The sequence below is a fragment of the Schistocerca americana genome, chromosome 3, assembly GCF_021461395.2.
Source record: "Schistocerca americana isolate TAMUIC-IGC-003095 chromosome 3, iqSchAmer2.1, whole genome shotgun sequence".
In the NCBI taxonomy this organism is placed as follows: Eukaryota; Metazoa; Arthropoda; class Insecta; order Orthoptera; family Acrididae; genus Schistocerca; species Schistocerca americana.
This window is the reverse complement of record NC_060121.1, coordinates 155,424,076-155,437,901: the sequence shown is the minus strand read 5'-3', so window position 1 is coordinate 155,437,901 and position 13,826 is coordinate 155,424,076.

Here is a 13,826-nt window from a genome sequence, read left to right as displayed (position 1 = left end):
CGAAACATTCTGCAATGCATTTCAAATGGCGGCATCCATAATGGCCGTCCCGTAGCGTCACGTCATGTCACGACATCGTCGAGGTTTCTCTGGAGGAAAGTTTTGACGGCTGACGTCATTCGTCCGTTGCTGATCACGTGACCCACAAGCTCATTTCCTCCCGATTCACTGCCATGCGCAGATATCATTTCGTTTCGTCGTTGTTGATATCAGTTGTTTGTTGTTCGTCATTTGTTATAAATTGTTTCGTTTAGTTATTTGTTTAATTAAAATTTATGATAAATGACGACAGAGTAATTGAAGCAGTGAGTCAGCAGTCACAACTGTACGCCATGAGCGTACTAAAGTACTTGCCGTCTACTACATTTATAAAATGGATTTTTATACATACCGCCATGTCTGTTGAAGGCTTATTTATTGTTAAGCAGCTCTCTGGATTGTGTGTGGAACAGTTTAGCAAGCGTCAGTGGTCAATATTTACGTGTTTTCACTACCTAATACCAGTACAAATGGGGCACTTCAAGTATTAAAAGCCAAATACAAGACGTAAAGAAAACCTATAAATCTTGAATGGAAAGGTATTGAGGGAAATATGGCTATTGCACAAAAGTTTGCACTGGACTAGGAACTAAATTCAACCTCAAAACAAACAAAGTCTTTATGGGATGAGATGTCGGCTCGTAACAATGTGTTCCTTTTTGTAATTCCGGGTGCAGTTTGACGTAAGAAATGAAAAAACTGATGCCTCGACTTCCCAAAATTAAAATGCAGATTCCACTTCCTCAAGCTCCTAGCATAGTGTGTGGAACTCCCCTTCTCTAACCCGTAATGGCATTTGTTTCGAAACGTCGCGCTTTCTTTATGCTGTAGTGCACTTCTGTCTGCTTTCTCTAGTATACAAACTATCCCCACAAGCTGCAAATCATTTGAGTCCAATAAATGCCATTTTCGCACAAATGCGGTCTCGAGCATCCAAGTATGAAAGCTATCGCTTGTGTTCGTACATTTCACGAATAAAAACAGTTGAAAATAATCTAGCGAAGATGGCAATTCCCGCGAGAAGAACAGTTGAGGACAGCAATGCGAGTTGAGATCACGTGACTTGAATTGACTTGTGCCGTGACATGACGGACAGTGTGTGTACTCCGTGACGTGACGGTACTGTGACGTACAGTGTGCATTGGCCTTTAACCGTCCCTGTATTGACCTACCAAGTGAAACAGGCATGGAACTCAATCCCAAAAAATGACATGCACGTTTGCATGTTTGCATTTAAACCAGTTACCAATGGACCCGAATTCCATATTTGTAGTGGCGTACCTGGCGCTAATGGAGGGAGTGGGGGGGGGGGCGTTCGGGGGGGGGGGGGATTGGACGTCAAACGGGCTGACTTGAAGCAGGAGAGACACCACAGGACAATTTAATTTCCACTGTCTATACTTTTACAAATAAATTCATAAAACTTTGTCAGCATGAGCAGGAAGGATTCAGAATTCACAATCACAGCAGTGGAAGTTCAAAAACATTGCAAAATAATTTTTTTTACATGTGAAATTTCATCATTTTTTTCACTTACTATTGGCTGCATTTGTTGCTTTTCTTCATAAGTAAGAGAGATTCTTCGATGAATTTTGCATAGCATACAAATCATACAAACATGTGTATGAAACTCTAGGATTTATTTAGTTTATGAAAAATGAATGAGCTGCTACATTTTAAACTTCATGCTTAGAAAAAACTAAAATTTTTTTAATTATCTCAGTTTTTACCACAGTTTTTAATAGATTTCGAAAATTTTATTTTGCATTAAGGAGCTTCTGTTTAATAAGCATACCAAGTTTGAAATTAATAGGTTATTTATTTTGGATGTTACATGTACCTAAGCACAGAATTTTGTGTTTTCGGAAAACGGCCGTTAAAATTTCTTCTTGTATTTGGCATTCGTTTAAAACTGTCCAGCACCATAAGCAGGTACTTCCTTTTAATATTCCTGTGATGCACTCTTCTTGATTTTATCACCTCCAAAAATGATTTATCTGCTTTCACTACATGCACTCTGACTACTGCATACAAAGCTTTGATGCAGTTCACTCCGGGCTTAATTCTCATTTTCTCTAAAACATATTTCCTGCTTTGCACACTATCATTAAAGCATGAAACTGCATCATAAACACCAACAGAAAGTGCATTTCTTCCCACAAAAATGTTTTTTTGGCAATTTTTTCCATACACATTGGTTAAAACTTTCATTTGGGTTTTGGGTACCACCATGAAAAATAAGTTTCATTTTCAAGGTCCCTGAATACAGGTTTGATGGTTTCCATTACAGCAGTTGGTAGAGAATTCCAGTGATGATATTCTTCACCACGAGCAATTGACATTTGGTTGCAGTCTTGACCACTGGTGTAACATTTGTTGTAGCACCCCTTATTGTGTATCTGTTTCCCTGGTGACGTTGTTTGCGGTTGAAGCAACGAAGTCTAGGCTTCTTGTGCGATAATATGCCACAAATGAACACAAAACAACACAGCCAAATGAAAATCGTTTCGAAATTCACAACACCACACTGCAAGCCTTTCAAGACAGAGAACAAACAAAATCAGCGATCAAAACAATGCACATCGATGGCAACAGAGAAAATATCGATACCAATAGTCCTTTGTTTCATATACGACAATCTCTGGCGCATATATAAACATTCAAATTCGACAGAGCGAAATACACTTACGTATGACAGAATAATGCTGCGCAAAAGGGTGTGGCGCTGCATCTTGGTACACTTAAGATCAAATAACGTGCCTTATAACCCCTCAAATACATTTGTTTTGTACATCAAACTATTCAGGAAGATGTGGACTACAAAATAGGCATATATTTGAAAAATCGCACTTTTTAAATGTTTTGACGTCCTATCCTTGGCAGCTTGGCGGAGAGGGGCGGGGGGAGGAACAGGAGAGAAAGGAGATTAGGACTTAGTTAACCTGTGATGTTGCAATGTTAATCATTTAAATATGTAACCTAGACTAATGCATTCCCAAAATTTCATTACTGATCATTAATTATTTTTCGGTGTTACAGTTTTTTCCGTCAGTGTGAAATGTCTAAATATGTCAATAACTCATTTTTAACAATACGTGGATTGCTCCCTCTCACAAAGTAGTACACAATTTGGCTACAAAAAAGGAGTTTTTATCGCTGCTGCCATTCCATGCGTAGAGAGGTAAGCAAAGGCTTTTCAGTAGATACAAAAAGATGCATTTTTATATTGTCGCTGACATCGCAGAATTAAACTGTTACTCTCTTTTCTTCCTGTTTCTAGTTTCCATCGCTCACGGCCAGATGGCACTCACGTCGATTTAGGAATCGTCTCTTAGTCAATAACGTATAACAACAGTTTTTGCGACATTGAAACAACAAAAATTAACTTTTACTCTCTTACATCTACATGTACATCTACATGATTCCTCTGTAATACACAACTAAGTGCCTGGTAGGCGGTATATCGTACCACCTTAAAGTTATTTCTCTACCGTTTCACTCTCGAACCGCGAGCGGCAAACATTTTATTATGATGATCATTTCTCCCTTTTCTCCCTATGTAGGTTGGAGCCAACAAAATATTTTCACACTGAGGACAAAGTTGGTGACTGACATTTCATGAGAAAATCCCGCCGCAACTAAAATCGCCTTTGCTTTAATGATTGCTGCCACAATTCGTGCATCATATCCGTGGCACCCTCTTCTCTATTTCGCGATAGTAAAAAACGAGCTGTCCCTCCCTGAACTTCTTCGATGTCCTCCGTCAACCCTATCTGATGCAGATCCCACACCGCACAGCAGTACTCCTGAAGGAGGCGGGTAAGCGCACTGCAAGCAATCTTTTTAGTAAACCTGCTACATTTTGTAAGTGTTCTACCAAGAAATCGTAGTCTTTGGTTTGCTTTCCCCACAGCATTATCTGTGTGAGCGATTCAATTTAAGTTATACGTAACTGTAATCCCTAAATATTTAGTTGAATTTACAGCCTTTAGTTTTGTGTACTTTATTCTCTAACCGAAATTTAGAGGATTAAGTTTAGTGCTTATGTGGATGACCTCACACTTTTCATCTTTCAGAATCAATTGTCAGTTTTCTCACCGTACAGATATCTTGTCTAAATCGTTTTCCTGTTTGTTTTGATCATCTGATGATTTTATAAGACGGTAAATGACACCTTCATCTGCAAACAATCTAAGAAGCCCACTCAGGTTGTCTCCTAGGTCGTTTATGTAGGACAGGGACAGCAGAGGGCCTACAACACTTCCACGTGGAACGCTAGATATTACTTCTGTTTTACTCGTTGATTTTCCCTCAGTTACTACGAACTTCGCTCTTTCTGACAGAAATTCACGAATCCAGTCGCACAGCTGAAGGATACTCCATAGGCACGCAATTTGATTAGAAGTCACTTGTGAGGAACGGTGTCAAAAGCCCTCTGGAAATCAATTTGACATTCCTTGTTGATAGCACTCATTACTTCGTTAGAATAAAGAGCTACTTGAGTTTCACAAGAACTATATTTTCTGAATCCGTGTTGACTGTTTGTCAATAAATTCCCATTTCCTTTCGTGGGTACTGGTGTGACTTGTGCAATGTTCCAGTCATTAGGTACGGATCTTTCGACGAGCGAGCTATTGTCTAAGTATGGAGCTATTATATCAGCATACTCTGAAAGGAATTTGACTGGTATAGAATCTATACTGGAGACCTTGCATTCATTAAGTGATTTAAAATGCTTTGCTACACCGAGGATATCGACTTTAAAGTTACTCACGTTGGCAATTGTTCTTGATTCGAATTCAGGAATATTTACTTCGTCTTTTTTGGTGAAGGGGTTTTAGCTAACTACAATACTGGCCATTAAAATTGCTGCACCACGAAGATGAGGTGCTACAAACGCGAAATTTAACCAACAGAAAGAAGATGGTGTGATATGCAAATGATTAGCTTTTCAGAGCATTCACACAAGGTTGGCGCCGGTCGCGACACTTACAACGTGCTGACATGAGGAAAGTTTCCAACCGATTTCTCATACACAGCCGTGCGGTTCTAGGCGCTACAGTCTGGAACCGAGCGACAGCTACGGTCGCAGGTTCGAATCCTGCCTCTGGCATGGATGTGAGTGATGTCCTTAGGTTAGTTAGGTTTAATTAGTTCTAAGTTCTAGGCGACTGATGACCTCAGAAGTTAAGTCGCATAGTGCTCAGAGGCATTTGAACCATTTTCTCATACACAAACAGCACTTGACTGGCGTTACCTGGTGAAACGTTGTTGTGATGCCTCGTGTAAGGAGGAGAAATGCGTACCATCACGTTTCCGACTTTGACAAAGGTCAGATTGTACCCTATCGCGATTGCGGTTTATCGTATCGCGACATTGCTGCTCGCGTTAGTCGAGATCCAATGACTGTTAGCAGAATATGGAATCGTTGGGTTCAGGAGTGTAATACGGTACGCCGTGCTGGATCCCAACGGCCTCGTATCACTAGCAGTCGAGGTGACAGGCATCTTATCCGCATGGCTGTAACGGATCGTGCAGCTACGTCTCAATCCCCTAGTCAACAGATGGGGACGTTTGCAAGACAACAACCATCTGCACGAACAGTTCGACGACGTTTGCAGCAGCATGGACTATCAGCTCGGAGACTGTGGCTGCGGTTACCCTTGACGCTGCATCACAGACAGGAGCGCCAGGGATGGTGCACTCAACGACGAACCTGGGTGCACGAATGGCAAAATTTCATTTTTTCGGATGAATCCAGGTTCTGTTTCCAGCATCATGATGGTCGCATCCGTATTTGGCGACATCGCGGTGAACGCACGTTGGAAGCGTGTATTCGTCATCGCCTTACTGACGTATCACCCAGCGAGATGGTATTGGGTGCCATTGGTTACACGTCTCGGTCACCTCTTGTTCGCATTGATGGCACTTTGAACAGTGGACGTTACATTTCAGATGTGTTACAACCCGTGGCTCTACCCTTCATTCGATCCCTGCGAAACCCTACATTTCAGCAGGATAATGCACGACCGCATGTCGCAGATCCTGTACCGGCCTTTCTGTATAAAGAAAATGTTCGACCGCTGCCCTGGCCAGCACATTCTCCAGACCTCTCACGAATTGAATGCGCCTGGTCAATGGTGGCCGAGCAACTGGCTCGTCACAATACGCCAGTCACTACTCTTGATGAACTGTGGTATCCTGTTGAAGCTGCATGGGCAGCTGTACCTGTACACGCCACCCAGGCTCTGTTTGACTCAATGCCCAGGCGTATAAAGGCTGTTATTACGGCCAGAGGTGGTTGTTCTGGGTACTGATTTCTCAGGATCTATGCACCCAAATTGCGTGAAAATGTAATCACATTTCAGTTCTAGTATAATATATTTGTTCAATGAATACCCGTTTATCGTCTGCATTTCTTCTTGATGTAGCAATTTTAATGGCCAGTAGTGTATGTTTAATAACTCTGCTTTAATGGCACTGTCATCAATAACATCACCACTGTTATCGCACAGTGAGAGTATTGATTGTGTCTTTCTGCTGGTGTACTTTACATGCTAACAGAATCTCTTAAAATTTTCTGCCAGATTTCGAGACAGAGTCTCGTTGTGGAAAGCATTAAAAGCAACTCTCATTCACGTTCGCGCTAAGTTTCGAGCTTGTGTAAAACTTTGCCAGTCTTGGGGGTTTTGCGTTCTCTGAAATCTGGCGTGGTCTTTTCGTTGCTTCTGCAACACTGTTCTGACCTGCTGTGTGTACCATGGGGGATCAGAAGCATTTCATATTAGTTTAATTGGCGTATATCTAGCAACTGCCCTCAATGCAATTTCTTTGAATTTAAACCACATAGAGTCTACGCTTACGTAGTCGGATTGGAAGGAATGGAGACTGTGTTTTAGGAAGGTGTCAAGCGAATTTTGATCTACTTTTTTAAACAGATGTATTTTGCGTTTATTTTTGATGGGTTTTGATGTAACTGTGCGATCCTGTCCACTCGTCTCTTATAGGGTGCCATGGAAGTTGTTTCCTCGGATAGCTAAACAAACAAGCAAATCATATTAATGGAGTTTTTTTACAGTAACTGAATTGACAATACTTAACTTTGTATTTACAACGAGTTGTCGCAAGCAATTGGCGACTTGCAAATAATCAATGTCCTTCGCTACATACAATGTCCATGCAAGTTAATTACACAAGTTCCTATGGATCACAAGCCACGGCTCTTCTAGTGCTCTCTTCTAGTCCGGGTCTACCTGTGCGACCGAGGCTAGGCAGCGCACTCTTCTGTTCTCTTCGTGTAGGCGCCGCTACTGTCGTGGTGACGTCCTAGTCAGCGTGCTATTGTCTGACGTCTTCTCACAGCCCTCTCTGCTGCATCGTTCTTGATCTTCGTGCCGGCTCTTGTCGTTACGCCGGAACAGTAACAGGTTCTAGTCTCACTAGAGCAACCTTGTGGTCACTAATCCCTATACCGTCATGATGCTCCCTATTTGCTCACGGTTATTTGTTGCAAACAGGTCTACATCTACAACTACATCTACATTTATACTCCGCAAGCCACCCAACGGTGTGTGGCGGAGGACACTTTACGTGCCACTGTCATTACCTCCCTTTCCTGTTCCAGTCGCGTATGGTTCGCGGGAAGAACGACTGCCGGAAAGCCTCCGTGCGTGCTCGAATCTCTCTAATTTTACATTCGTGATCTCCTCGGGAGGTATAAGTAGGGGGAAGCAATATATTCGATACCTCATCCAGAAACGCACCCTCTCGAAACCTGGCGAGCAAGCTACACCGCGATGCAGAGCGCCTCTCTTACAGAGTCTGCCACTCGAGTTTGCTAAACATCTCCGTGACGCTATCACGCTTACCAAATAACCCTGTGACGAAACGCGCCGCTCTTCTTTGGATCTTCTCTATCTCCTCTGTCAACCCGACCTGGTACGGATTCCACACTGATGAGCAATACTCAAGTATAGGTCGAACGAGTGTTTTGTAAGCCACCTCCTTTGTTGACGGACTACATTTTCTAAGGACTCTCCCAATGAATCTCAACCTGGCACCCGCCTTACCAACAATTAATTTTATATGATCAATCCACTTCAAATCGTTCCGTACGCATACTCGCAGATATTTTACAGAAGTAACTGCTACCAGTGTTTGTTCCGCTTTCATATAATCATACAATAAAGGATCCTTCTTTCTATGTATTCGCAATACATACATCTGTCTACGTTAATGACATGATACGCAAGCAAAAAACAGGTTCTAACAGATCGATGTCAGAGATATAGGCCTATAGTTTTGCGCATCTGCTCGACGACCCTTCTTGAAAACTGGAACTACCTGTGCTCTTTTCCAATCATTTGGAACCTTCCGTTCCTCTAGAGACTTGCACTACACGGCTGTTAGAAGGGGGGCAAGTTCTTTCGCGTACTCTGTGTAGAATCGAATTGGTATCAAGTATGTTTTCACAACCATTAACACTTAAAATGGGCACCTGAACTAATTGTTTAAAATAATTTCCTGAGAACGCACTCAGAACGAGGGTCGGGCGGCATTTTACTCCTACCACAGACTTTAAATGTGTGTTTTCGCCAACGTATCGAGGGAAGATTGAAGTCATCACCAACTTTAATTGTGTGAAAGGGTACCTATTTGAAGTGAGACTCAAATTTTCTTTGAACTGTTCAGCAACTCTATCGTTTGAGTCGGGTGATTGGTAAAAGTAAACAATTATTAATTTAATCTGGTTGTCAAGTATAACTTCTATCCATACTAACTCAGAGAAACTATCTACTTCAATTTCATTGCAAGGTAAACGCAGCAATAAACACTCCACCACCAACTGCATTTAGTCTATCCTTTCTGAATATGGCTTGGTCCTTTCTAAAATATTCGACTGAACTTATTTCCGGCTTTAACTAGCTTTAACAGCTTCGACAGTTCACGACTACAGTACCGATTCTTTCTAGATCTACCTTCCCGTGTTTGTCTTGCACCCTTTTAGACTGATACCCTTTCTGCAGTTTCCCGAGACTCTCTAACCGCCGGCCGCGGTGGTCTAGCGGTTCTAGGCGCTCAGTCCGGAACCGCGGGACTGCTACGGTCGCAGGTTCGAATCCTGCCTCGGGCATGGGTGTGTGTGCTGTCCTTAGGTTAGTTAGGTTTAAGTAGTTCTAAGTTCTAGGCGACTGATGACCTCAGAAGTTAAGTCGCCTAGTGCTCAGAGCCATTTGAACCATTTTGAACTCTCTAACCTAAAAACACCATCCAGTCTCCACAACACACCCCCGCTACCCGTATAGCTGCTTCCTGTGTACGATTCCTACCTAGATTATAAAATAAAACATTTCAACTCAAACCACAGGGTGTCCAGAAAAGGGCTGCCTGATTTCAAAATTAAATATCTCGAAAACAAAGATCGATAGAGGAATGCAGTAAACGGCATGTTTATTGTGAAAGCTGTAAGAAGTTTATACAGCAGTTTAAAATAATAGTTACAAAAGCTGCTAATAGATGGCGCTGTAAGCTGTACACCTCATATCAGCATACATAAGTGAAATAATCGTATGAAAACAATCTTTGCAAACAATCACATCACAATGTTGTCAAAATGTTCACCATTGGCACTACAGAGGTGGCGCAAACGAAGAATGAAATTCGCCATCACATTTCGTAGTGTCTCAACCGAAATGGATTCACATGCCACAGAGATCGCCGGTTGAAGCTCGTCCAGCGTGGCGGGATGCTTCGGGTAGACCATGTCTTTCACTGTGCCCCGTAAAAAAAAGTCACAGGGAGTCAAATCCGGCGAATATGGAGGCCAATTCATGCCTGCACCAGTAAATTTGGGATATTCCAAAGCAATGACTCGACTCCCGAAGTATTCCTCAAGAAAGCGAAACACTTGTTCGGTCCGATGTGGTCGGGCTCCATCTTGCATAAACCATTCAGTACCTGGTCGATCCTCTAACGCCTGCTGTGTGGCGACAAATTGTTCCAAAATTGCAACGTAATGTGCACCAGTGACCGTTTCTCGAATGAAAAAAGGGCCAATAATGCCTCTGCTGCATACTGCAGCCCACACAGTAACTTTAGGAGAGTACAGGGGTTTCGCTTCACACCAATATGGCTTTTCGGAACCCCAAAATCGCCAGTTCTGCTTATTCACGCGTCCATTCAGGTGGAAGTGTGCTTCATCTGTAAACCAGATGCAGCCAACATCAAATCCTTCACTATCAATCATTGTGAGCATCTGATTAGCAAAGGCAACCCTTTGTTGCACAGCTCGTACGGGTATGGCCTGGTGCGTTTGAATTTTGAATGGAAACATGTGTAGGCTGCTTCTCAGTATTTTCTGCATGCTGGAACGCTTCAAACCAGTCTCAGATGCAATTCTACGGACGGATGACATTGGATTTCGCTGAATAATTCCAGAAACTGTGGCGATATTTTCAGGCGCAGCTGCGGTTTGCTTGCGGCCAACATGCCCCACTAGATCATCAGTTACGCTGCCTGTTCGTTGAAATTTTGCGAAGAGCGTACTTATGGTTTTCGCATCGGGTCCTTTTGGAACATTAAATCGTGCTTGAAAACTTCGCCTTGTTGCCGTAGGACTCTCTTCTAACCTGTGGTATTCTAGCACCAGAAAAACGCGTTGTTCAATGGAGTACATGGTTTTAATCTCTTCCTTCGGTACGCTAACCTCCTTTCACGATTCAATAGTGGAACTGATCGCTCTGGGCTTTGGATCACTATTTACACTAGGCATTACGTATGGCGATTACAGCGCCATCTGTTAGCAGCTTTTGTAACTATTATTTCAAACTCCTGTATAAACTTCTTACAGCTTTCACAATAAACATACCGTTTACTGCATTGCTCTATAAATCTTTGTTTTCGAGATATTTAATTTTGAAATCAGGGAGTCCTTTTCTGGACACCCTGTATAATTTATCTTGCGCGCTGAGAAGATATTTGCGTCTTTCACGGGAAAATACAAATACACTATGTGATCAAAAGTATCTGGACACCTGGCTCAAAATGACTTTAAAGTTCGTGGCGCCGTCCATCGGTAATGCTGGATTTCAATATGGTGTTGGCCCACCCTTAGCCTTGATGACAGCTTCCACTCTCGTAGGCATACGTTCAATCAGTTGCTGGAAGGTTTCTTGGAGAATGGTAGCCCGTCCTTCGCACATTGCTGCTCTGAGTAGAGGTACTGATGTAGGTCGGTGAGGCCTGGCACGAAGTCGGCGTTCCAAAACATCCCAAAGGTATTCCATAGGATTCAGGTCAGGATTCTGTGCAGGCCAGTCCGTCACAGGGATGTTACTGTCGTGTAACCACTCCGCCACAGGCCGTGCATTACGAACAGGTGCTCGATGGTGTTGAAAGATGCAGCCGCCATCCCAGAATTGCTCTTCAACAGTGGGAAGCAAGAAGGTGCTTAAAACATCAATGTAGGCCTGTGCTGTGATAGCAGCACGCAAAACAACAAGGGGTGCAAGTCCCCTCCATGGAAAACACGACCACACCATAACACCACCGCATCCGATTTTTACTCTTGGTACTACACATGATGGCAGATGACGTTCACCGGGCATTCGCCATGCCCACACCCTGCCTTCGGATCGCCACGTTGTGTACCGTGATTCGTCTAAGCTCTTGATTGGTCTAAGCTCTTTGGAGCAGGCGTGTGTGTTTACTCAGTGTGCTCGTAAATATTGTACTCGAGTTAGACAGGTTGCAGGGGGAAAGAGACATTGGGAGCTGAGAACAGGTAACAAGTAGTAGTCAGAAGGAGAAAACCCCAGAAATCACTCCAATTTATTAAGGCAATACTGTAGCTTAAATAAGTAAATTAGTATCTATTGTGATTTATATATTGAAGGTTTCGCTTTTACTTGCGTAGTTTTCGTGAAAAGATAACTGTTCTAAAGTGCAAGCCGTTGGCGTGGGCTTGTTTTCGTTATCGACCGCAATAAGTTATGTGATTATTCCATAATTTGCAGGTAGTGTCTGTGCAGCTTTATTGTGAAGAGTATCGTACGTGTATAGTTTGCATTCGGTTAGTGTTTTCTGTGTTGCTATACTTCCGTACATATTTCCGTACAATTAATTTTCTATATTGTGCAGTAAAGTCGTTAGTGGTGTTTCTGTTTCCATTAGAGTATTTATACATAATTCAGTGATAGCGACTGTTCAAATCTGTCATTATAAAACATCGAGTCTCTTCAGTTTCTTACTCTTTTCGTGATTTCCGCCACTATAACCTGCGGCAGCAATGAACTTGGCGGCGTTTACATTCGCCTGCTGCTACATTCGCCTGACTTCTAGAAGTTCTCTGCTCACCTCACCGGAAGCCAAGTTACTTTTTACTAATTATTAATTGGTGTAGCGCAATTGTTTGTAGTGTAATTTGTATTGTTTGTATTTGTGTTTTTTGTTTGTAGTGTAATTTGTATTGTTTAATCTGCCGTCATGTGTGACAAATGTGGACGTTGTCGTAGATTAGTGAGAACGGGAGTGAAATGTCACGATGGTGGGTTGGTGTTTCACTAGGGTGATTATAGCGGGTGAGCTGTTATAGTGCCAGATGAGGCTCGTCAATGGAGTTGTAGATTATGTAGCCGTGAAAAGAAAATCGTGGAACGAGAAAAAAAGATTTGTGCCCTTCAGGCTGAACTAGAAATGTTGTACTTCGAATTAGGTTGAAGGGGGAAAGAGACAATGGGAGCTGGGAACAGATAACAAGTCGTAGTCAGAAGGAGAAAAACCCAGAAATCACTCTTTAGAGTCCAGTTTGATTTTTTACCTGAAGCAGAAGAGCCTCAAACAGTTTTTGAGCGAAGTAGGGTGTAGAGGACTCGTAGTAACAATTGTAATGTTAGTTCGGGAGTAAAGTCAAGCAGAAATAAAAGAGTCTTGCTGTTAGGTATCAGTCACGGGAGACGTGTAGGCCAGTTGCCACAGGATAGGTTAGGAGTCGAGTACCAGGTCACAAGCATTGTGAAACCTAGTGCTAAGCTTAGCCAGGTTACAGAAAACCTAGGGGCCTTGCGCAAAGATTTTGATGGCGAGGACCATGTTCTTATCGCAGGAGGTGCAGGAAAGAGCCTGGTTAGCAATTCGGACTATAGTATTGGGTGTGACCTGGATGTAATAGGAGCAGCAACAGCTAAAACTCGTGTGGGGTTTGCGGATGTTTTGCAGTGCCATGACCAGCCCTGGGTTAATACGGCTGTCAACCGTGTTAACAAAGAGCTGGGGGGGGGGGGGGGGCGGGTTTACTGTTGGCAGAAACTAAATCTCACATCTGTATTGTGCCTGTTGATGCAATTGGGAGGTGGGGTTACACTAGTCATGGCCTGCACCCGAATAGGAGGGGGAAGGATAGATTATTTGATCTTCTTGCAGAAAATGTAAGGGGGCCACATGCACACAAGACAAAATACCTGTGATTACTGGAGTCAGAGGGACACATTTTTTAGGTTAGAGTCAGGTTACAGACAGAGAGTATTGAAAGAGATTAACAGAGAACAGTGCCATAATGTCTGTAGCAGTAACCAAAGAAATAAAATTTATGTGTTTCATCAGAACATTAGAGGATTGAAAAATAAGATAGATAAGCTTCTTGTATGCCTAGAAAATGGGGCAAATTCTGAAGGTATAGATATTTTGTGTCTCTCTGAACACCATGTAACCGCAGGGATGGAGAAGTAAAATTTAGGGGATTACAGATTAGCATCTTATTCATGTAGCATCAACATGGAAAGAGGTGGTGT